Source organism: Felis catus, chromosome D1, assembly GCF_018350175.1.
Source record: "Felis catus isolate Fca126 chromosome D1, F.catus_Fca126_mat1.0, whole genome shotgun sequence".
NCBI lineage: Eukaryota > Metazoa > Chordata > Mammalia > Carnivora > Felidae > Felis > Felis catus.
Window position 1 is genome coordinate 56,170,257 of NC_058377.1, and position 12,978 is coordinate 56,183,234.

A 12,978-nucleotide genomic window follows, 5' to 3' on the forward strand; every position below is an offset into this window, starting at 1 on the left:
TGAAGAAAAGAGGATTTTCTTAATAACACTGGGCCATCACTATGAACATGTGTTACTGAACTGTGACATGGGGAAGAGATGACAGGACACTCAGGGGCACAAGTCCGGGTCTCTGGGCTCTCCCACCTGTACCCACGCTTCCCTGGGTCCTCTCTCACTGCCAGGCTGGTGGCGCACGTGCGCCGATGCACTTGTCTGCAGGCCCTTGTCTTTTGTTAATGTCTGCCAGCTCACTGTGCCCTCGTGTAGTGGATGGCCTGAGAACTGTGCGCAAAAGAGTACATCGGTTTGAGTGAGGGGCCAGCACATGGCCGGGGCATAACACACTTGGCTTTATGAGTTTTGTAACATTAGTTTTGGCTGCTTAGAGTTAATTTTTTTATCACTTCCAGGATCTCAGCAGTGTTCCAGATTTTTCAGATACCTGAGTTCTAAACAGCTGAAGTGCTGAATGATTACATTAAAATATATACAAACACACATGCATTTTTAATTATTATAATAATTTATACTCCCTGGAAAACACAAACAATATAAACTATATAAAAAATAAAAATCACTCACAAGCCTATTGCCTATCGAATAATTTTGAGTATTTTGTTTTTAGGCTTTGATTTTACATATATGTGTTTAATTAAAAAAGAGAAAAAAACCCTGAAGTTATGTTTGTTGTATATATATAATTCTGTATCCCACCACTGGAATTTATTAAAATCTTTTGGTAAATAACTCTAAATGGCTGCTCCACTGAATGGAATATTATTCTCTTATTTGTGTAGAGTTAGGATATTTCTAAAATTTTACTATTAAAAAACAAATTGCTGTGAGCATCTCTGTACAAAAACACAATGCATAGATTTTTAATAAAACAATTTAGATTTTTGCATTTGATAGAAAGTTTCCAAAAGGAACCTTCATTACACATTTTAGTACAAGCTAAATTCTTACAATTAAAAAAAAAGGACATTTTACTTCTATTATTCCCTACACAATAGAAAGGTAGCAATTAAAGAGGCAAATGATAGATCAAAAAAGAATGCCCGGGAGGTTTCAAGATTCTTTTTGTCTGATTATAGCGCGGGTTTACGACGATTTCATCGAGACGGAAGAAGAGGTCAGAATGCATAGACTTCCTAATTACATGACCAATTTTTGAAGGCTGTTGACAATTTACTTATCAAATGAAATTAGTGCATTATTTGAATTGTGATGAATAACTTACTGGGAATTTTTCCTCTTAGAAACAACCAGAGTAAACCTGGATATTTGGGGGAGGGGTGGATGCAGCAGGAAACATAGTAGCTTTGCTCCGTCCTCCACTCCGGCCAAGGCTCCCTCTGTGTTCTATGGCGCTAGATCTGGGGGCCCGGAGCCCGAGGTTTGGTAACTGGACCAAGTCCCCTACTTCACCGCACACATTCTCCTTGGCTGTTTGCCTCGAGTGGATGGATGTCTTTTCCAGCTTGGCTTAAGTCCAAACTGGAAACCTGGAAACATGACATCTGGAGTTTAATGCTGCAATTAGAAGGAATTTATTAAAAAACAACAACCCACAGATATTGTAATGGCCAATTTACCAGGCCACGGTTTAGGGAAACATGGGATAGGTTGTTGAGTAACTGAACCACATCGGGACTGTTAGATTACTTCATAATCAACCTTTTGCCACGAGTACAAAAGGATACCCTAGAGTCACAAACAATAGCCTGATGAGGGAGAAGTCAAGTGGTTTGGAGTTTAGAGGTCAAGGAGGATAGTCTGGTTTAAATTTGGCTTCTCTGGATCAAAGTCTTCTCTGATCTCCCTAAATCAAGGTGATTAATTTCTTTCTCATTCTGTGAGTCCTTATTTATTGCAGTTGGTTATTTTTTTTTATCTCTTCAGCTATATCTGGAGATAGTGGTGGTGATGAGGAAGGGTGCTCAAAACCTAGACCCTCCTCCAAGCTCTGCAGTCATGACCGTCTATTTGGAGTTATAACTTAAGGTCGAACTCACCACTTGCTTGTTATATGACTGTAGGCAGTCCCTTATCTTCTCTGTGCTTTAGCTTCCTCCTTCATAAACAGATCACTGGACTACAGTAAGGATTAAATAAAATAATGCACCTGAAATAGAAGAATGCCCGACGTACGTACTAATGTCAGTAGTAGCTGTGATTGTGATTGCTGTCATTATTACCAGCTTCCATGGGCTTCGGATTCCCAAAGAATTGCCCTCATTTTACAGAAGGGGTAACTGAGACTCAAGGGCATTAATGTCTCAGACCGTGGAACACAGGTAATTGGGAGTCGAGGCAAGGCCAGAATCTAGGTCTCCTCCCTCCTACTGTTTCTTCCTACCTAAAATTGTTTAGAACAAGGAACTCTTCCCGTCCGCCCCCTCTCCACTTCTGCACATCAGGGAGCTAGCTGCAAGAAGGAGAAAAAGAACTAAGGCAAATGTAAAAGAGTATTGAAAGAAAAATACTAAATCAATCAGAAGTGAAACATCACTGCAGCTTTTTTTTTCTTTTTCTTTTTTTTTTTTTTTGTAGACGGGGGCGGGGGAGGCTTTGAATAAAGTAGAAATGCTCAACTGCCTCTATTTACATGATCTGCTAAATGCTTAGGGACTAAAAGAACTTCCCAGAATCCTTTGAGGTACATTCCAGTTGTCCCGAGACCTCTGATGTATCATTTTTCTGTACGAATTTAGCTTCAGGGAGAAAGCATTTTTGTAAGAGGGAGAATTTCTGTTGTCCCAACCTAAATGAGGAGGACCCCGTTCAGCTTTTTAGAACCATTATACAAATACTTTGTCATGAGGCCAATCTGGGAGACAGTAGAACCCAGTTCGTTCCACTCCGCTATTCTTGCCTCCACAATTTCCCCTCCTCCTCCTCTTTCTGTTGGTTGTACTGCCTAAGGCAATAGCCTCCTTTAAAAAGAACAAGGACTGGGAGAAGGAAAACAGGGTAAGAGAGCACTGGTCCAAAATATGTTTCCGCTTCCATATCTCCCATATATATTCTAGACCTCCACACGGAGCTCCGCCATTATGAGATATGGCAGACTGGTGAAGCACTTCACGGCTCTGAACCAATGTCTCCTTTTCTGTAAAACGTGAATATCCACCTAACAGTTTTTACAGTGAGGACTAACACTCTTAGTACAATGAGGAGGTACTCCACAGACTTATTAATAATAAAACAACGGCAGGTAACATTGATGAAGTGTGATGAAGTACTGTGTTAGTAGCTTTCTACATGGTCTCATTTAATCCTCATCTCTATGAAGTATTACAAACATAATCCACCTTTCACAGATGAAGAGACTCAGGCATAAAGGTTAGGTAACTTGCCCAAGTCACAAAGCAACTAACCGTGATTGAACAAACACAACCCGACGAAGTAAGCATTAGCTTCCTTCTCTCTCCCAGTCCCCAGGACTTGCCACCACAATGCCTACATGTGATCGATCGTACTTCTGTTTGAGGGAGGAGTGAGACTCAGAAGAATAATTTTTAGGCCGAATGGCTTGGTATGTTTTCTTTCTCTTCTTCTCTTGCCTATATTAAGTTTGCGTGGCTTTTCTGATTTCCTTGGAATTGTTACTCTGTTATAAGAATGCTGACGGACCTAAGCATCAATTATGAAAACACAAGTACATCCTGTCACAAAATGATATAAAGGCGGAGGCTTAGGGGAAAATGAAATAAGGGAAAAATGGAAAGATTTACCACATCGAGAGAGTTCTCGAAGGTGAGGTGAAGTCTTAGCTATTGGAAGTGATTTTTTTTCCCTGTTCTCCTCCAGATCCACTTGTCCTTGTTTTATCTGTCTACAACCAGGTCCCATCCCATAAAGGTACTGGGAGAGAGCACACTTCACCGTCTCAAATATGTGTCTTTCCCTCCTACAGAATGTTTCCTCTGAGGAACATTACTAGATCACAGCTGGTCAAAATGCTAAATCTTGATTGTCTGGATCCTGGCCAAAGTCTACAGCTACAACGCGGTGGAATAAGAATACTTAAAAAGAAAAAAAGAAAAAAAAAAAAAAAGACCCACTTTTAAACAACATTCGATCTTCTTTCTCCCCCTGCAGCAGGCTATGACCTCACGGCAGTGAGGCCTCTGCATGGAGGTGTTTAAGTTGGTTTACGGCCATTGGAAATGTTTGAAGCTTTGGTACCGCTCTGTGCCAATAGCATGTCAACTGTGCTAAAAAGCAATAATAGTTTCTCACCTTCTTAAAGATTACTGCTTAAATAATGCAGAGCAACGACAGGGCTGCAGAGTGCCAAAAGAAGGTTGCCAAGGCGAAGCCGAGGTAGAATTACGTCTTTTGGCAGCTACAGAATTATGACATAGAGTTAGTTTTTTTTAAAAAACAACCTCCATAAATTAGACTACTATCCTTTTTCAAAACCCCGCAGAAGTTGGGATCCGTCCTTCTCCTTGCTCTCTCTCAGATCGGGTGGAAGCAAAGAGCCTCGTTTTGCACAAGCCAAATGTAACAGTTAGCTCTTAACCTCCTGGGGGGTGGCTGGGGGTCAACGTTTCTAAGCACGGAGTCCCCTGGCCACAGGCAAGCAGTCTAAAGGCCTCTCACCATTACCAGATAAGTAAAAGTGGTTAATCTTTGCCCTGGATGTTAAGAGAAACAAGAAACAAAATAAAAATAGAAACAATCTCGGGCCAAAAGCAGAGGCTGAAACCTGTGCCAATGGTCACCTTTCCCCTGGGCTCAGCTTGGAAGGTTCCCTGCCAAAATCTGACTAAATACAAACACAAAGTTTAAAAAGGTATAACTGAACAAGGAAGCCTTTAGATTTTATTTAAACTAAGGGCTGATGGAAAGATGAATTATTTGTGAAAGAGAAAGTTCCACAGGCAAAGGGTAAAACAAGCGAGCTGAAGAAGTCCATTTCCCGGGGCTATGTGATCTGACTGAGGGCCTGGCCATCAGGACAACGGGGCCTAGCTTGGGAAAGGGAGGCCTCAGCACAGGACAGCGGACAGAGGCTCAGAGGGTGCCCACAGGCAGGAGCCCATCTGGAGGCCAGTTCAGTCCCAAGCCTGAGCTCCCTGGGCTCAGGGAATAGAGGGTGATCCTTCAGGGAGACAGAGAGGGGTCCCAGGAGGAGTCAAGTCAACCACTTCACCCATCAGCTCTCATTGTAAGAAATCGTCATACAAATTAATGTATTAAAATTACAGTCAGGCAACAAACATTGTAAGGACCGTAGAAACACAGATGGCAGGGATGACACCAGGGGACCCCTTGGAGTGTCTGGCCAACAGTTGAGACGTGGGAGTTTATCAAGTGTTCATGCTGAAAATTAGGGGGAAAGAAAAAAAAGGAAGAAAAGTGGCTGTACCTCTGCCAGGGACACCAGAGGAACAGCAGTGTCACAGAGCCCAACCTCAGAGAGAAGTCGACGAACGAAAACTTTGGTGGGAGGATGCTTTCCGAATTTCAAAGGTAGATCTGCAAAGCGAGCTAAAGGCGGTTTTAGACTCCAGAGGCCAATGGCAGAATCCGTGAATTTAAGTCTTTGCGAGATACTGCGAAAGCGGAACCACCACATTCTAATAAGTTCTGACATGAGCTGAACCATGGGGATTTAGTTGTTTGCTGTTTTAAAAGAAAAGCGAGTAGCTCTGCCACCATTTCCCAAGATGCTGGAGGCCTTCATCTGAAGTGCTTGAACTACACTTAGCCGTCACAGGATCATCACACAGTGCGAGACTGTGGGGCTCCAGGAATAGCATCTTGGAAGCCTTATCTTCTGTAGTCCTCTGTGCTACTAAAAGAGGTACAGTATGAAACTGTATGCATATTAACAAATGAAGTGATTTACTCCCTAATTCAAATATATATTGAGTGTCTATTATGCACGAAACACTGGGGATATAACAATGGTGGAAAATAAGGCCACAGTTCCTGCTTTTGTGGAGGTTACACCACTATGGGAGAGGACAGAGACTGCCACAGAATAATGACAAAAACGTAAAATGATAACCTCTGACACATGCCGTGCAGGAGAGGACATGGGCTAAGAGAGCTTGTAACGGAACCGACCCAGAAAAGGCCAAGAACTGAAGGGTTAGTAAAATTGTTCACCAGGTGAAGAATGGGTCAGAGGTGACAGCATCTTCCAGGCAAAAGGAGAGAGAACAAGGAGGACCCGAAAGGTCGTGAAGTGAAGAGGAGAATGGTAGAATATAAAGCTGGAGAGGAAAACAAAGTCTAGACCATGCAGAAACCTATAGGCCATGTCTAGAATTTTCTCTTTTAAGTCGTGAAAGTGTTTTAGGCTAGGGATATTTGGGGGGGGGGGTGGTGTGGGGAAGGTGGTGAAGAGAAAGATTTATTAATCGATTGACTGACTTGTATTTTGGAAAGTGCACTCTGGCTGAAGTTCGAGAATAGACTGGAGGGGGCCCCGAGTCGATGCTAGGGGACCACAGGCTGTGCAGCAGTACAGGTGAGAGATGATGGAGGCTCGGACCAGAATGGAAATACGAGGACATAGACAAGTAGACATATTAGGGGAGATCAGCAGGGGCTGCTAAGATTAGATATGGGGATGAGAGAGAAAGGGAGGAACCAAGGATTATGCATGGTTTTCTAGAGATTCCATTTGCTGAAAACAGCACTGGAAGACCACGAGGCTTATGGTGGTTGGGTTGGAAGGCAGGAAGGAAAAAACACAGGCACACAGAATGTGCTGTGAAAACATCCAGGGGGCAATCTGAATAGAGGTCTAATATCCGAAAAGAGATCCGGGCTGAAGATTTACACTTGTGCTTCATTTTAGAGTGGGTGATAATTAAAAAGATGGTTGTGGACAAGATCGCCTTGGACTGGAGAATGAAATGAGAGAAAAGAGGGCTTAGGACCGAACCTTGAGGGGCTCCAGTTTTTATGACGAGGTAGAGGAAGAGGGAGCCTGCAAATGTGACAAGAAGGAAGAAAACCAGGAGAGGGTTATAATAACAGCATTCTTTTTCTGGAATCACAAGATGCTAAATAATCCCGTGTATAAAACATTTTTATTCTTAACATAGTTATAAGAGAGGCTGTACTGAGTAATAAAGTGGGACCGCAAAGCTATTCTGCTTGGGGCCAAGTTTTAGGTCCTCCACTTGATGGCTGTGTCATTGTTATTTTAACCTCTCTATGCCTCAGTTTCCTCATTTGTAAGGCGAGGGAGGACAGTGGGTCCTAATTCACGGGGCCATTGTGAGAGTTAAATGAGTTGACTAAGTAATATATTCAAAATGCTTTGGAAGGCTGCCTGGTTTGCAGTAACAGTCGTTTGACATTAGCTATAATGACACTGCTTACTATATATCGCCAGCCACTAACAGAATTGTTGACAAAGCATCATATAAAATGATCTTTAATGTTAAACTCCAAACTTAAAACACAGAGAATTGCGTCTAAATTGAGTTTAAATTCGAAGGTCATAATGAAGTAGTCAGAGGTCATTTTTAATGCTGCAAACTCTTGTCAAACTTTTGATGGGCAAAGACCATAGCTCTACAGCCTTCTTGAAACCTAACCCAGTGCTTCAGATCTAGAAGGATGTTTGTCTGCTGATACTTGGCACATGCTGATGGGTCCCTCCCAAAAAAACACTGACTTCTTAGTACGGGATAGATAGGTGGCTTTTCTGCTAATTCTTTCCCTCCATGCATTTAAATATACCCATCTTCCAAAGTCCAATTCAACTCCTATCTCCTTCAATAAGCCTTCTTTAACCATGTCAGTTTAATGTGATCTCTTTGAACAGCCTCAGTACTTGAATTTTACTATCCAACTGATGTTTAATATGATCACTTGTATTGCTACACATATTTTGGTAGACATAATTGACATCCACATGCACTGCCTGGCAGTCTGCTAGGCTCTGGAAATAAAGAAGTGTATAAAATAAGGTTTCTATCAATAAAGAGTTCCCAATGTAAGAGAGAAGATGGAGAGAGTTAACCAATTAACACCACGGTGCTTTGTGCACAATATGCACTTCATACATTGTAATGGAGGAGGGAGCAAGTTATCATCTGGAGGACTCATCACAGGAGGCTATATTTGATTGGTGCCTTGAAGCATAAGGGGGAGTTAATCCGTCTGTGTGTGCGTGTATAGGGGGAAAGAGTAAGAAATGAAGGGCAGGATAAAGCAGAATAAAATACAGTATGTGTGCAGTCCAACTATGGAGCCAAGCCTTGTAAACACTGCAAAGGAGGGACCTAGTCTTCTATTTCTTGAAATCTACTCCTTCACTTTCCGGTCTAACGTAGTAAAGAATGGGTATTAAGGGAATGTGTTTGTTTTATGAATAAATGGATTTAATTAGTTGTACTCAAAAGGAATAACTTATGGCTTTTCTTTTGGCAAAGTGTTGAGAAACATTCTGTTCATGTAAAAAAGCAGGTAAAAAAAAAGAACACTACAGGATTACTTATAACGTGAAAAACCAAACGATCTAAAGATACAGTTACAGTAAATCTAAATGAGGAGACATTATGCAGCCATTAAAATGATGGTAAAAAGTTTTATTATTTTTTTTAATTTTTATTAAAAATTTTTTTTAACGTTTTATTTATTTTTGAGACAGAGAGACAGAGCATGAACGGGGGAGGGGCAGAGAGAGAGAGGGAGACACAGAATGGGAAGCAGGCTCCAGGCTCCGAGCCGTCAGCCCAGAGCCCAGCGCGGGGCTCGAACCCACGGACCACGAGATCGTGCCCTGAGCTGAAGTCGGACGCCCAACTGACTGAGCCACCCAGGCGCCCCGATGCTAAAAAGTTTTAAATGGCATTGATAAAAGGCTTAAGATGCGATGTACAAAAAAGCAGATATATACAGCTGTATAGACTGTGCTGCCCAACGCTAGCTAACGGTTACTGGGTACCTGCCACGCGGCTAGCTGGGTTTGAGACGTGCTCTAAGTATAAAACATACGCTGGTTTCAGAAGGCTTAGCATGGAACAAGGAACGTCAAATATTTTATTAATAATTAAAAAATACTGATTACCTGTTGACGAGTTATAATTGGTTTTTATTGGGATTAAATAAAATATATCATCGAGGCGCCTGGGTGGCTCAGTCGGTTGGGCGTCCGACTTCAACTCAGGTCACGATCTCGTGGTCCGTGAGTTCAAGCCCCACGTCGGGCTCTGTGCTGACAGCTCAGAGCCTCGAGCCTGCTTTGGATTCTGTGTCTCCCTCTCTCTCTGCCCCTCCCCTGCTCGTGCTCTGTCTCTGTCTCTCAAAAATAAATAAACATTAAAAAATTTTAAATACATTATTAAACTTAATTTACCTATTTCTTTTTACCTTTTTATAATAAAGGCTGCCAGAAAATTTAAATTTACATATGTGGCTCAGACTGTATTTCTTTAGTTTTGAGAGAGAGAGAGAGAGAGAGAGCGAGAGAGAGCGTGCGCACGCAGGAGCGGCAGAGAGAGGGAGACACAGAATCCAAAGCAGGCCCCATACTGTCAGCGCAAAGCCCAATGTGGGGCTCAAACCCATAAACTGTGAATCATGACCTGAACAGAAGTCAGATGCTCAACTGACTGAGCCACTCAGGTGCCCTTCTCAGCCTGTATTTCTACTGGACAGTGCTGATATAGGTGATAGGATCTCAAATATATAAGAAATACATAGAAAACCGACAACAATGGTTTTTGTCCCTAGATCGTAGAGCTATTGTTTCCCCCTTCTGTATATTTTTATATCTTCCAAAGTTGATTCATTGAGCATGTATTATTTTCTGTTCAGGAGGAATTAACAGAAATAAACAACACAGATAAAAAACAAGATTCCAATCTGGTTCAAAGACTTGTTTGCTGGCGGCTGAGGAAAGAAGCCCAGGGATACCCAAATGACTTTCTGTCACTGACGGAGGGTTAGCACACAAAGGATGTTGGCCAGCTGTTCTCCATCCTGACTGGAGACAGAAAAAAGCGGAAATGGGTGTTAACCGCAGGAGGGGGCCTGTAAGTTAAATATAGGGAAGAATTTCCTGAAGCGAGGGTGTTTAAACTCTGGAATGAGTTATGGAAGAAGCCTGGTCCCCCAAGGTCTTTTAAAATACTACAGATACCCATATGCCTTGTGTGTTCCTGTCGAGAGGCAATGAGACGACTTGTCAAGGTTCCTTCTACAATTGCTATCTTAGAGTAAATAACTCCAATAAAACTTTCGTTTTCATTTATTTTTGACCAGACCTCACTTTTCATATTAAGGATATATTCTGAAAGGTGGGCCCATCTACCTTAAGTGGTACTCTTGAGACTTCAAAGACAATGTCATTTGATCTAAATTTAAAAACTAACATCAGCTAGACAACATGTTTTTTAAGTCCCTTGGGAGTCACCTGCCAAAAACTAGTTCTGAATTCAGCATAAGCGTGATGGAAGGAAGGAAAGAGGACACATTTATTTTTAAAGAGTGCGGCTTTTAAAAAAATGTTAACGTTGGACTGCCCCATCTTCAAAGTGGATAGTTTGGCTTAAAAGCTAAACTATTATGTTGTTACCCTTGGATTTTAAAGAAAGTAGACTGCTATCTCTCTCTCTCTCTCTCTCTCTCTGTCTCAAAAATAAACGTTAAAAAAATTAAAAAAAAAAGGGGTGCCTGGGTGGCTCCATTAGTTGGGAGGCCAACTTCGGCTCAGGTCACGATCTCACAGTTCGTGGGATTGAGCCCCACATCGGGCTCTGTGCTGATAGCTCAGAACCTGGAGCCTGCCTCAAATTCTGTGTCTCCCTCTCTCTCCGGCTCAGGCTCACTTGTTTGCTCTCTCTCTCAAAAAAATAAACATTAAAAAAAACTTTTTAAAGAAAATAGACTGGCTCACTTGGTCTTGATTTTCATTATCCCGAGTTTACTTTAAAAAGCATTTCCTGAAAACGTGCCAAAGTTCGTTCATTCACTCGTCTGTTATTTATTTATCTATCGATCTATTTATCGATCTATTTATTTATTTAAAAAGCTGTTCAGCTTGATTCTCTCTATTTATGAAAAGGAATGGAAGACTAGGTAAGAAACAGGTCAGCAGAAACACCATCTAGAGATTTACGCCGCTTAAGTGAGATGACCATGCATAAAGCCACTACTTGCTCCTTCCTAAGTCACTTCGTTAAGTGCGAGAAGGAATCTGCAAAAACATTCCAGGAAGCTGCACAACAGCTAAGGATACTCCTCTTCAGTGTCCCATCTTCAATACATCGCTGAAATTTGATGCGGTCTCTATAAAAAAGGTACACTTGGTCCTAAAACATCAACTAACTCAGTCCAAGATTGACCTCCATGGGTTAACAGCCTGTCCACTGAGGCTGGGTGCCAGGCTCCAGGTCCCACGTGACCACCAGAGTGCACAATGCATAGGAAAATTTTGTGAGTCATGTCCTTCAAAATATTAGTTTGTCTTATCTACTCATTTAGATTATAAACTAAACAACTGTCATCCAAGCAAGGCAGGAACTGTCTTACACTTTTGAATCTGTTTGGTCTCTTGAATAGTGCTATATGCAGAGGAGACAGTTACTGAATTGTTAAAGGCCTAAATCCTACTTAATAATACTTTGCATAGTTCTTTTGAGTTTATAAATCGCTCAGACATGATGTCATTTGCTCCGTACAACTACGTTTGGGAAATAAGCCTGGTGCTATTAACTCCATTTAAAAAAGTGATACTCAAAAACAATTTATGGAAATTAAGTGATAGAGCTGAAGCTGGAGACCACATTTTGATGCCCAGCTCTAGTGCTCCTTCCGCTGTATCACACTGCCCTGTATGAAGCTGCTGGTTTAAGCTTTATAGTGGAGAAAAATTAAACTTAGGATAAAAAATTCCACATACGAAGCAGGACAGATGGTTTTGAAATCCTGCTTTTATCATGTCTTATTCTGAAAACAGAACGTGAAATTGGAGGAAGGCAAACACTGAGGGCAAAGGTTATGGTTTAGGCTAACCCATGTGCTTCCATCAGTTTTCTTGTTTCTTCATTAGTAGATTTGAAACATATAATCATTTTGTTTCTTTTGGTCTTAAGTTCTCACATCCTTCACCAAGTTTTATGACTCTTAGTTTCCTACCTCTCTGAGTAAATGGGGCAGGATAAGCTACAAAGAATGTTTTCACCAGAACCCACGGCCTCCATGTTGTGGCGTGTGCATGTCTGGACTTGACTTTGGTGGATTTCCCTGTGGAAGGTAATAGGTGCTAGAAATTAAATGATGCAGAGACAGGAGAGCCGGGAAAGGGCAGAGAAGGAGAATAGCCACTGACGAAGAAGGGGCGGCACGGTGTGGTGAAAAGAACAAGGGACTTGGAGTCAGATATCTGGGTTTCTGGCCTTACCCCCATCACTTAGGAGCATGTGACCTTGGCAGACCACTCCACGTTTCTAAGGTTCGGTTTTCTGATCTGTGAAATAGTGCTCATCAGCTTTGGCCTGCCTCCCCCACAGGGTTCTAGCAAACTTAAATAAAAACATGGAACATTATGCAAATAAGAGATTTACTATTAACTATTAACTTCTGACTCCATGTGAGAGGTACCTAAGAAGGCAGGTACCAGAAAAAGTAGGTAGGCAAACAGATTTGCAGGGTATTTACCTCCATGGCTTCAGAAGGACTTTTATAAAGGACTTAAGGAAAGCAAGTGGGGGAAGATGATTATTTTGCAGCATTAACATACAAGATGGCATGAGCCGCTATTAAAAAATGTGAGCCGGGAACCATTTTCTATACCTATTTGTAGATTTTAAAGGAAAAACGAAACACCTCTAACAAAGAATGGATTAACGTTTTACAGTGTAGATAAAAACTGTGACTCAATTATCCACTACTTTTTTACAATGACCGCTACCACTCAGTGACCACTGCTGTGTGCCAGGCAGTATGCTAGACTTTATATATTTAATCCTCGCAGCAACTCTGTCAGGCAGGCACTACTGACTCCATCTTACA

At 41.7% G+C, this 12,978-nt stretch overlaps 1 protein-coding gene across 7 annotated transcripts in view; it reads right to left on the reverse strand.

Moving 5' to 3' along the window:
* The window catches only part of UVRAG (UV radiation resistance associated), a 300,321-nt gene that overhangs the window by 11,856 nt on the left and 275,487 nt on the right, over positions 1-12,978 (reverse strand). The window contains exon 15 of one of the 7 annotated variants that reach the window (XR_006586278.1): positions 1,998-2,107. The exons of the other annotated variants lie outside the window; for them this stretch is intronic. The gene's annotated coding sequence lies outside the window, so the exon portion shown is untranslated. The remainder of the gene's footprint in view (positions 1-1,997; positions 2,108-12,978) is intronic. 7 annotated transcript variants of the gene reach the window in all.